Source organism: Zea mays, chromosome 8, assembly GCF_902167145.1.
Source record: "Zea mays cultivar B73 chromosome 8, Zm-B73-REFERENCE-NAM-5.0, whole genome shotgun sequence".
Classification (NCBI taxonomy): Eukaryota; Viridiplantae; Streptophyta; class Magnoliopsida; order Poales; family Poaceae; genus Zea; species Zea mays.
The window spans coordinates 148839746-148852424 of NC_050103.1; the positions used below are offsets into that span (position 1 = coordinate 148839746).

The window sequence follows — 12679 nt, forward strand, 5'->3', positions numbered from 1 at the left end:
ACTTCACCTCATCCTTGATTCTGCTTCAAAATTTTAGTCATCTGGACTAATTCTATGTTGTGCTCCTATATGCCCCTTGCTAAAAGTATTTTATTCTAGTATGATCTATACTTCTCTCAATCTATTAGATCTGATCTCACTCTTGTGCTTGCGACATCTTTGTAGATGCCCCTGACCATAGCCTTTAGTCTTTTGGGACTCTTTCCTCTTCCATTATTAAATTGCTACCATTTGACCTCTATTCCATTTTGTTATTGACATGCTCGTATCCTTACCTTTTAATACCCTTATCCCTTGATCTAAAGTACTTACCATTGTACCTCGGTTGCCTATTTAAACAGTTCAGTTTATGTGTCCATGACCTTCTTGTCTTCTGAGATCCTTTCTTATTCTGTTGTTAAGTCATTACCTTTCAACGATTTCTATTCCCTTGGTCTTAGTATGCTCGCGTCCTTGGAGTCTTGCATACTCTCATATTTTTATGTATGGTTATCTTTCATACCACAATGACTGTTCAAGACATTTCGGTTAACATGCTTTTGACCACCCTTATTTCTTGATGATCCATGAGCGACCATTTTATTTCGCACATCCTTGGTGATCTCGTTGTTTCCTTATAACTTCCTTCGATAATGAATTTTTACCTAAACCCTCCTATTGGAACCTTACCTACCTTACCCTTGATTGTTTTCTCCACTTCGTCACTTCGCGAGTCTTGCCTTAACTTTATCATTTGCAATGCTCTCCGTTATCATCATCTTTACCCTTGACACCTCTATATCTTACATTGATGTCTATCTTATACCTATCATTTAAAATCTCTTGTCCTCCATCTCAATCTGAGCGTTGTACTTTACTTATTTTCCCTTGGTTGTATCCTCTTCTTTGCCTCTTGCGAGTTTTTAACTCCATCCTTTGTTGTGCTTCCGTTTGTTGTTGCATTTACCTTTCTCATCTCTCGATTTGACCTTGGTGATTACACTATGTCTATTATCTAGAATATCCAATCTCTTATCCCAATTTGAGAGCGGTGTTTTACTTATCTCACCCTTGACAACATCCTCTTCTTTACGGCGTGCAAGCCTTGACTTAACTCCATTCCTTGTTGTACTTGTACCACTTGCTCTTCTATGCCTTCATCTTTTCTCTTACACCCTTGTTTGTTGTCACATTTGACCCTTGCGATATTGAGGCCTTCTACCTAAATGTTTACTTTGAACTCATTCTTTAAAAGTCTCCCCTTTCTTTCAACCTAGTTTGAGAGCTGTGAGTTACCCATCTCTCCCTTGATTTTTTTTCAATTCTTGTCGCCTTACAAGTCTTGTCTTAATTCCATCCTTTGTTGTGTGTTTTCTTTGCTATCACCATTACCTTGTCATCCATCGGTCTTGCCTTGACACTTATCTTTATTCTTGCTCTTAAAAAAAATCTCCTCTCTTTCACCTCAATTTGAGAGTGGCAGTTTACCTATATGGCCCTTGGACGTACCGTCTCATTTTTTTATTTGCAGGGCCTATCTTAACTCCATCCTTTATGGTACTAATATATTTTGTCTTATGCTTATTTACCTCCTTTCCTACATCTTTGTCCGTTATTACCTTTAAAACCCTCGTGATATCTATGTCCTTACCGTCCTACTTATCTCGAACATATCCTTTGAAGCCTCCTCTTTTCCATCCATGTTTGAGGATAATGCCTCATCTATTTCATCGTTGACTGCTCCCCTTCTTTGACACCTTGCAAGTCCTGTTTAAAATACATCCTTCGTTGTGTGTTTGTCCGTTATCACCTTAACCCTTGTCATCCCTTGATCTTTACCTTAATGCTTACATGCATTTTAAAGCTGCCTCTCCCATTTTATTTCAAGAGTGATATCTTACCCATCTCGCTCTTGTTCGTTCCCTTTTCCTCTATCTCGTTGCAAGTCTTGTCTTAACTCGATCTTTTGGTGTGCCTTTGTCTGTTACCTCCTTTACCTTTGTCATTACTGAATCTTTCCATGATGCTTATCCTATACCTACCTTTTGAAATACCATCTTTCCCATCTCGATTTGAGAATGGTGTTTACCTACCATGCCCCTGGTTGCATTCTCTCCCTTGTCGATTACTACTCTTGCTTTAGCTCCATCCTTTATTGTGCTCATGCCCCTATCTTGCATGTCTTATCATTCTCCTTGTCTTTTGATGGCCTTAAAGTAGTTTCCCCTTTGTAAGGAAAGACCACCATTTAATTACAAGTTAAGTATAGCAACGAGATGTTTGTTGTTATATGCTTGTGCTGATTGTCCTTGTGCTATGACTGATTTGCTTCTTTGAAATGAGTGTTGGTGTGTTGTGGCCTTTGGTCCACAATGGCATCAGTTTACTAGGTAAGTGCCATAGAGTTAGGTAGTTGGGTGCTCTCCCTTTTCTCTCTTTAATCCATATGTGCTTACCATTTCTATCTATACCTTTTTCTCTTGCACCTATCCAATTGGCATCAGTCAAGATCAGAGACAGCAGCAGCGTCATCAAGTGCAAATCAATGCTCCTGTTAAGGGGGTTAGCCGCTAACCCCAATGAAGACCATGCGATAAACATCAACCAACAAGATCTGAGTGGAGCAGCTGAAGCATGTGTGGGTCCTAACTCACAAGTCCAAGAGATCCTCAAGAATTGCATCAGTCGGTCTCAAGCACCAGAGGGCCAAAACAACAAGTCAACAAGTTGAAGTTGCCAGAGTCAAAGTCACCTCAAGAAAGTCGTGAACAACCTACAAACCAACCTTGCTTTCTTGCTAGCTTCTTCTTGAATCTCAGGGGCGAGATTCCTGTTAAGGGGGTTAGATCTGTAACACCCTGAATTTGGGGGTATAAAATTTCTTTTCTTATATCCACCAAACTCGGGTGTTACTCTCTCTCCTTTCCTTAATTTTCTTTTCTTTACCAAAATAGTGGAGAGTTATTTTGTGTGTGAGTGTATATATATTGTGTGTAGTAAAATAGAACCCTAAAAGGGTCCTTGATTTTTGCATAACATGCCGATATATTTTATGGTTTGTTGAATTGTTGTGGTGGCGCATCCATTCAAACTCAAGAAGTGTATTTGAATTTTCGATTCAAAAACTATAACTAAATTTGAATAGAAAAGGGGAAAATGAAACCAACCCCTCCTCCTCCTCTCACCCCACCAACTCGGCCTTGCAGCCCATCCCTGTGCTGCCCCAGCCCAGCTCCCGCGGCCTGCGCGCACGCCTGTGCCCGGCCCATTTCGCGTGGCCCAGCGAGCCCACCAGGCACGGCGTGCCCCGTTCTCCCCCAAACCTAGCGCGCGCTGTCACTCCCAGCGCCGCCGCCGCCTGCGCGCGCTCTCCCCAGCCGACCTGCTCGTGCCTGCCCACGTCTTCCCAGCGCACCCATGACGGCCCAACAACCGGTGCGCAGAGCACGGACGCGCTCGTCCGCCTCGCGGGCGCTGGGCAGTTGCCCAGCGGCTTCAGCCGCCGCTGCCTTGCGCAGGCGCAGCGCCCCAACCGACTGCATGCTTACCTCTCTAATCCCCTTCCATGACACACGTTCTAGACCTCCCCATAAACTCGAAACCGTTCGTCCCTGCACAGCCTTCTCGCCCACACCTCCCTAATGCTTCTCGTTGCGGCGTCGTTCGTTGGACCCTTGCAGTTACTGCTCGTCCGCCGAGGTGAGCACCCTTCTTCTTCTCTCCCTAACCTTAGATTTTGCCTTTTTCCTCGTTGGGGTAGTCGATTCGCCGTGCCCCTCCATTCCCGGTGTGCGCGCCGAGGGGCTATGGTTGCGGTTCCCTCGTCCCCTCGTTTTCTTCCTTGCATGCGGCGGCGCGGCACCACACCCAGTCCCCTGCGCGTGCAAGCCAGACCACCAGCAGGCGCGGCACCTCCATCCCCTTCCCTCCGATGCACGGCCCCTGCGCAGGGCGCGACACAGCGGTCAGCTAGCGCGGCAGCGCGCTAGCGTGTTGGCTCGCCCGCGCGCCCAAGCGTCTGGCCCCTACGCGTGGTCGCCCCTGGTGGCCATGGCCGATCCTCCTGTGTTTGGCCGCGTTACCGAGCAGCGGTCCCCGGTGGCCAGGCCTCCCCTCGTGCCGGCTAGCCGCAGAGCCATCTTGGCTATGTCTTGTGTGCCGCTGTCAGTGAACCGCTTCTACCCGCGCTCCTGTTTGCGCACACACGCCCACAGGTTGGAAACTAGAAAGAAGAAATCGTCGTGGGCCCACCAACATGTCATTAATTGCTCCCCGCATGATCTTCTCATCACGTGCACGTGATATGCTTGAGTAACGTCCCCACATGGCCATGTGTTGCCGTTTGGTTGGCTCACGAGTTCATGTTTCGTGTTCTAGCGCTCATACGAGATTTAACTGGCCCCACACTGGATCCTGGGATTTTCTGCGGCTGAGGTTCGTGGGCGCTCTGTGTGGTCCATCGTATGGTTAGCTTTCGACCAATCGAATCACGTCACGTACTGTAAATCCGAGAAACACTAGTTATTCAATATATACGTTACGTTGCGAGTCCGTCTCGACTCGTTTCATTCGTAGCGACTTCGTAATAACCTCGACTACGTGTTAGTAATATTATTTGGTTATGTTTTCGTTAATTATGTAGTTAATCGTTTATTCGAGGTTTATTTGAATGACATTCTAAGTAAAATTAAGGTATAGTTTTTAAATGGTGATTTTATAGATGCAAATTAATGTGGTTAGTGCCAACTAAGATGTTTTCAACTAATATTTGTTTAATGTTAATGTGACGTCTGTTTAGCTTTTCTCGAATATCGCGTTGTTTCGCACGTGGTCACATGCTGATTCGCGCACTATTTCGCGCGCGTCGTCACGCGGGCCGTTTGTGCGTCATCGTGCTGTTCACGCGCATAGTCGCGTTGACTCATGCGTGACGAGCACTGTCGTGCGCGTTGTTTCGCGTGTGTCGCGCGTGCCATTCGCACACGTTGTCACATGTCGTGTGCGTGCGTCGCGTGTGTCATTTGCACGTGTCGTTTGCCTCACCGCGCGTCGTTCGCACGTATCTCGCGTGTCGATGACGTGGGTCGCACGACGTCTGCTCGTGATAATAAATTGTTTTCGCTTATGAACACTCACGTTAATAATGTTAATATGTCGGGTCATATATTTTAGATACTTAACTTAAAGCTCGCTCGATTAATATTTATCAGATTAATATCCTAAACAGATTAAATATGTAGTGTTCAACTTGGGCTTTTATAATAAATATTAACATGGATAATATTAATTTAACTACTTTCTATTTATTTAACATTCGTTTAGTATAATCATGTCACCTGTTCAGTTATTCTCGTCTAACGCGGGTGCTGTTCCGCGCGCGGTGGTGTGCTGCTTCGCGCGTCGTCCATGTGCTGTCTGCGCGTTGTTCATGCGTGATGTGCTCGTGGTCGTGTGTTGATTCGTGAGCGTTCACGCTCGTCGCGCACGCTGTTTCGTGTGTCGTCAGCATGCTATGTCGCGCGTGTTCGCTCGTCGTTTGCACGTTGTCGTGCTGTTTCACGCGTCATAAATTCACCTCGCTTAGAATCTCTCGTTTTAATTAAATTATTTAGTTAACTGACATTTGTTAGTGTAGGAGATTAATCGAACTGACTGAGTATAATATTTATATTTGATAATGTCGAATTAAATGTTATAGTTAATATTTGTTTAACATAAATACGCTAACTTCTCAACCGTAGCTTCGAGTTCGACGTTTCTTTCCCTCGCATAACCTTAGTAACACGCTCTATTTCATTTTGCATGTTTTATTATGTTTTTCTTTGAATGGTGTAATGTTCTTATGCGTATTTATATGTTTGTTTGCTTGTGCCTGTTTGTCTTCGCTTCGCGTTGCGATTAGATCATGATTTGTTTTCGCGCTTCGAGGAATCGACGATCAAGCGTTGACGACCAAGTGATATAGCTCTTTGAGTTCTACGAGATTGAAGACCCTGAGCATCTGTTTGGTGAAGGCAAGTGTCCTCTGACCCATTATGTCCCATTTACTTTATAATACACTGTCCCGCATACTATGAACAACCTAAGGATTTACTAGCTTTCTATTTACCTTGTCCTTGATTTACCTTTTGGGTTACTATGGTTAGCTACATGCTAGCGCTTTACTTTAATCAATGAACATGATGAGATATAATGATGATACTATGATTTTATTCTGGATATGATGATATACTTGTGGCATTTAAGGGGACTCGGGCTGTTTCCCGAGTACCTCTCCGTAAGGACCTGTTCGTTGAGAGACCACCCAGGATAACAGTGCAACCATGAGGGTGAAATGGGATGCCCTTAGCTAATTAATTAGAGGAACTAGAGGTGTAGTTGCTTCGCCGTCATGCCGTCAATGGGGTCCAGGCACAGTGCTTGCTCTGCCGAGGCTGAGTGCCGAGGTTCTTTCGTTTTGCTTTTGTTAGTCACCCTCCTGCGGGGAGAGGTACTGTGTTTATCAAACTGGAGAAACCTAACGGGCGGCTATGACCTCTAGGGAATCTTTGTAAAGGCTACGTAGTGATACCCTGCCGGACCACCTAGGAAGTGATCAATGGGGAGTCATGATCCTCGGGCAGAAAGGGGATCACGACTCATGGGTAAAGTGTGCGACCTATGCAGAGGGTAATGAAACCGATATATCAGCCGTGCTCACGGTTATGAGCGACCTTGGGATCCTCTTTGATTAGAGATACAACTGGTTCGAGACTCAATGGTTCTATTAATGTTTTTGGTTCGATGATGATCATGATCTTCCTCGAGGAGGAAGCTGTTCACGGGTTGGCTATTACTAAAACTTGGCTTCCACTAATAATAAATACCTGACCAACTAAAAGCAACTGCTTGAGCTTAACTCCACATAAAGCTAGTCCACCTCAGCCAAACGGGACATTTGCTGAGTACGTTGATGTGTACTCACCCTTGTTTTCACAAAACACCAGGTTTCCTTTGGGGCAATCTATGCTTAGGTAAAGAAGAAGGCGTTGAGGCGGATCCCCAGGAGTTCCAGGACTTCGACGAGTTCGAGGATTAGGCTAGCGACCTCCCCCAGTCAGCTGCCTATGGTGGGTTTATTTACGTTGGCTACGTTTCGATTCTGTGTACTTTGATTTATATTATGTAAATGGCTCTAGTCTGTAACATTATTACTTACTCTTTATTGTAATTCGAAGCATTGTGCTATGATGAGTCATTTATGTAATCGCTGTGTACGTGAATTACTGATCCTGGCACGTACATGGTTCGCATTCGGTTTACCTTCTAAAACCGGGTGTGACAGTGTTATGGAAGAAATACAAGAGAACCTTTGGCATGTTCCAGTTGATTAGCGTGCATCTAGGTGCACTGGAGTTGCCTTATGTGTTGCAGTCAGTCTCCTTGGGGTTTGTGTTTGTGGATCTGGTGCTATGATAATGGCATTTGTTGGCGGTCCATCTACAGAGGGCCATGATCCTGTAAGTCCAAATTCATTCATCTGCATGCTACCTTCTTTCAAGCTATTTCTTGGTCCAACCTTTGTCAGACGGGGTGAAGCTTCTTCTACAAGAGGAACAACAACTACCTCTCTCCTGCTTGGGGTGTTTGGTTGTATCTAACCGAAGTTTACTCTCTATCACATCTAATGTTTATAAATAATAAATTATAAATTATAAAAAAGTACTTGGTCTCATTCTGTTCTTCATTTTTTAGGTTTCAGCTAACTACTCAAACTTGTATCATCCCAAACATAAGCTCAATTGATTCCAGTATTTATGTTTTCTTTATGGCATGGTTTTAAGCAAAATAAAAAATGATTTTTTTATCCATATAGCATACAAAAATGTTAAATTATGAATTTCACAATGATAGTTCTTGGTTTTAGCAGGATTCAAGGATATTCAATTGCTATACTTACAATTGTTGTGGCTTTATATAACATCAAAGCAACAAGAGAAATAGTGTTGGTGGTACTACCAAATGCATGCAGCATATCCCCTGTGCTTCTGTGTTTAACTGTTTATTCATTTGTTGTGTGTCAAACATTTTAGTTCCCTCTCAAGATATATTCTCTCTTTGTCAAGCACTGGCATCCCTGGAAGTTCTTAATTTAACAAAATAATACCATGGAGAATGATGTTGTAGAAACTCCAATGCTCGAGATCGTGTGCTTCTTGCCGCGTCGTGCGCCTCCGACGTGCCAATAGGCGTCGCCGTGCTATCGACGACTTTGGCGAATCCCTATGGGTAGCGAATTCTAGAAGGGTGAAGGGTGCGGGTGGTTGGGGTGTGGCTGAAGAAGATTGGTGCCTATATAGACATCATATATTATTTATGTAGACTTAGTATTTTATCATATTGACATATAAGCATACATACATATAGGTGCTAACTTGAACTAGCTGAAGAAGATTGGCGCCTATATATTCCAAGGTGTGCTTACAATTTGATAACGTCCCATGAACGATATAAGTGGACAACGCCAACAAGTATGTGATACTATTGGAGATAGTGCAGGTCCTCATTGACCTCAAGCTCATAGTCAAGAAGGCATACACATCCTCAGACATAGGATGGTTCATGGACAATATGAGAGCTGTTGGTTTCTTTCCTTTCCTTTTCATCAAAATGGTGCGACAATTTCTAAGCTATTTGATTTCTGCTGGCAGTCTTCACTATGACGAACCAAAGTGGGCACGAGGTAATGGACGAATCAGTGCTACAAAGAATAAAGGGCTACATTTACAAGGTAGTGAATATTTGCCATCACCATAATTGTTTCTTTATATTCTTGTTCCCATTTAGTTTGTTCACTGTCAGATTTGATTATTTGCTTTAGTTTGTTCTGTTGTTGTTTTCATAATCGGATTTTTGTTGTTTCTGTCAGTAAGCACAATTTGGTCCTTAGTCTCTGCAAGTTAGCGAGGCTAGCTTAACCGTTGCTTGATTTAGTCATCAGATGTTTGAATACTGACCTGCAAGGGGGATGCTCCAAATGTTGTAAGTATTCTTTATGACAATATATCCCTGCTTCCTCTAATTTTCTTTCCAAAACTCAGTGCTCAATCTGTGTGTATTTATTTGAACACACAATTGAGCAAACCACTTATGTTTAGTGCTCGTTCACATTTGTTGGTTTAGAATACCATTTGCAGGTATATGCCCGTGTATCCATAGAAATCCTAATGTTTGGGGGGCTCTTTTGTTGGTTTAGAATACCATTTGCAGGTAAGGATTTGTTACATTTGAGGTGTGAGATTGTTGTGGCTGAGGATTGGACTATGAAAAAGTTTGGATTTGATCCAGGAAACAGCACTTAATCATGTGAAGACCGTTGGGCTACTAGGTGATGGATTCGGCTCCACACTAGAGATGAGTAAATGGAACTTGTTCTAGGTGGTTAGCCAGATGCAGGCTATCGTCGAGCGTTATCCATGCTGGTATGGTTTGCAGCATCGCATGATCTTGTTTCAGTTTTCTTATTGTGATTTGAGCTTGAAATAAGTTGCACCCATGTGGCTATTTGTGGAGACATAGAATGACTAATGATTATGACTTATTTCCTCAGAGCTAGGTATTGTGTGATTAGTTGAATGAGGGTTTTAGTTGTTCGGCAATAAATGCGAAAGGAAAGTTCCCCAGTGTTTTTTGAACTATTTGACAATAACTTGTTGGAGGAGCCTATATAGTTTTTTAGCATAAGGAGCCTATATAGTTGTATGTCACTGAGCAGTTTGTAGACATCTATTATTGACACAGATACACTCATTGAACCTCTTGAAGTCTTGATACATTTCCTATGGTAACTAACATATACTAGAACATTTACCTTCTTTGAACTGAATGTTGATCCCTCATCATCTGGGTTCTATTGTTATGCGTTCTAAGTCGCTCCTCTATTCTGCTGTAGGGGTGATACTGTTGAAGTAAATACATGGGTTAGTACTAATGGTAAAAATGGAATGCGTATGGATTGGCATATACGTGATTCTATGACATGCCACACAATACTGAAGGCGACAAGGTTCGAATATCTGCCACACTCATATATCTATATCATTAATCAATTTTATTAGCCATTTATTTCTACCAACTGCCATGTTACGATTGACCCTGCATTTATAGTTTCTCTGCTCAAAGTCCGTGTAACTTACAGATATCTTGTTGCATTTTATTTTCTAATTTGTGTCTTTGTGTAGTAAATGGGTTATGATGAACAAACTCACTAGGAAGCTTGCAAGAATTCTAGATAAGTGCGGACTGAAATAGAGCCATACTTTGTTGGGCGTTCTGCTATTGTTGATGAAGACAACCGCAAGCTTCCAAAACTGCCAGAGGGTCAAAGCACTTGTGCAGCTAAATATGTGAGGACAGGCCTGACTGTAAGTAACTGAGTTAATCTCTACTACTCTATATGTCTCTAACGAGGGCATCCACAGGCTTCACCATGCCCCCACCAGCGCAGACCACGCCTTCGCTCGCGATGCCCTTGCCCTGCTCATGTCCTTAATTTTTAATATAATCATGGCGATAATCAGTATCTTATTTCGTAAATGTTTATTTATTAAAAAACTTGAAAATATGTCTGGAATTGTATGGTTTGTTGCCTATGCTAATCATCTTTACTGATAAGACTTCCAATATTTTTTGACACAAATATCTAGGCATGCAGCACAAAGCCGGTCGTGGCAGATGTTATCGGTATCGATCTAGGCACACCAAATTCATGCATCTCTGTATTAGAATGAAAGGTGTGTTTTTAACTTGTTCATCCTAAAATCTGTCATATTTTGTTGTTTGTAAATGGATTGTTGTATCCATCTGTAGTAGATTTCATGCTTCAATCGCTGAAATTAGTTTGGGCCAGTTGTTGTATCAATATGTACTTAATGTCATGGTTTGAAATAGCTACGATTTGACTAAATTCTGTATTCTATTTTTTAAAATGGGTTGTTGTATGTTTTGCTTGAATGATGAAATGGTTTGGGTTAGCTGTTGTCTCAATCTTTGCAGTTGACCTTTGGCGAGCAAAACACAAAGAAGCAAGCACATGGCATTCTCGCTTATTCTTTGGATCAAGGTGTCAGTATCCTAGACACAGTAGAAATTGTTAGTATTGATTCCTTCCTTCCTATTATTAACTATCCCTCTCTCTGTTTTCAAATCAAGTGATGGGATATACTTCTCCATTTTTCCTTTTGGCTTTCACTACCCAGTTCCAACTAACAAGGAAAATCGAGAGACAACTTATCTTTATATTAGCAGGTGGATGCAATCAAAACCAAAATGCAAGGTAACCTAAATGGATTTTAAATTTTATTTTGGATTGTTAAATCTTTATTTCTGACTACTATTGTTTTATGTCGGTTCTGATTACAATGTGCATGTACAACATATATTATCCCATATATTATTTAATTATCACTTTATCAGATATAGTTCATTTGGTTAATTTAATGCTACCTCGTTGTAGTTGCAAGTCTGGAACGACCGACTATCATTCACTGTTGCAAGTGATTTCTATTGTTAAGAAGCTATGAGCGAAAATTTTGTGTCTCAAGTATGAACGCTTATGCTTTTCTGGATTAATTGAAACGTCTTTCATCTTCTATGACTATGCATGTGTTTTTCAGGCAATAACTAGTACTCGAGCATCAGAGATCATAAAGCTTGCTCCTTTTTGTCTCCATTTATCAGTCGAGGGGGAGTCACCGACGAACGACCCACAATTGGTAAGCCTCGTTATTCGACTGGATTTTTATACTTCGCCTCTAGAGAATACTTCTCATTACCTAACCGCTTTGTTCTCTTGCCACTTCTGATTCTGTTGTTGTGATACTCGATTGGGCCTAAGAAGCTAATGGAATCCTCATTCACCACTGTTAAGGAGTTTGAGCAAGACCAGAGAGGAGACGTCAGTTCTTCCTCCTCCGCTCAGTGTGACCATTCTCCCTGTCCCCCAACTCTAAACTCTTAGAACAATGATGATCACTGCCACTCCTCGCTCATTTTTTCTGAAGGGGAAATATCTATCTTCTTGTTGTTTTGTACCGTTGGATACTTTATCATCATTCTCATACTACTAGGAGCGTAGGTAAGGAGTCCACACACGAGTTTGTAAACACCATGTGTATGGGAGGTCACCAACGTGTTGTGCCTCACCTACAGGGGTGCTGCTTTGTCACCACCCTTGTGCCTTGTCCAAGTGCTGCTTACCAGCCTCTTTTTTGTTTCTGAATTTAGGATCTTTTGCTGGTCCTACAAGTAACATTAAAGCACTTCCCTCCCTGTTGACATTAAAACCCCTGGCGTGGTTGTTGTGTTGTACTGTTGTTTGTACTAGGCGATCATCAATTCCAATTTGTTGTAGTAGCTTTTTCTTGCTACTTCATGGATCTTGGGTCTTCGGTTGTTGAGTTATTTGCTTTAGCATTTGGGCTTATGACTTAGAGCTTTTGGATTTGTAGGCATTGATGGTTGTCTTGAAGAAGATGGTTGTGGGCTCTTCCCACCACCAGCAGCTATAGAGGAAGGGGAAGTCTGTGGCTGACAAGGGCCCGCCGCCACAACTGTGGTGGCAGAGAAGGTGGTGGTCGCGGTTAGGGAAGCCACAAGACGCCCATCATCTGGGTGAGGCGATAGCATCATACTTGTCATCATCCTGTCACATAGCTTTGGT

General features: G+C 42.6%; 3 long non-coding RNA genes across 3 annotated transcripts; all 3 read left to right on the forward strand.

The window, feature by feature from the left end:
• The first annotated feature begins 8385 nt into the window (after positions 1-8385).
• LOC103636085 (uncharacterized) lies at positions 8386-9229 on the forward strand. Its single transcript, XR_557790.2, has 3 exons — positions 8386-8749; positions 8888-9000; positions 9142-9229. It is a non-coding gene; the product is annotated as an uncharacterized lncRNA (long non-coding RNA).
• Positions 9230-9349: 120 nt separating this feature from the next.
• LOC109941970 (uncharacterized) lies at positions 9350-10705 on the forward strand. Its single transcript, XR_002264433.1, has 4 exons — positions 9350-9440; positions 9911-10024; positions 10200-10382; positions 10665-10705. It is a non-coding gene; the product is annotated as an uncharacterized lncRNA (long non-coding RNA).
• A 291-nt stretch (positions 10706-10996) lies between these two features.
• On the forward strand, positions 10997-11629 carry LOC103636086 (uncharacterized). The gene is made up of 3 exons (XR_002264028.1): positions 10997-11109; positions 11217-11293; positions 11474-11629. It is a non-coding gene; the product is annotated as an uncharacterized lncRNA (long non-coding RNA).
• The last annotated feature ends 1050 nt before the right edge of the window (positions 11630-12679 follow it).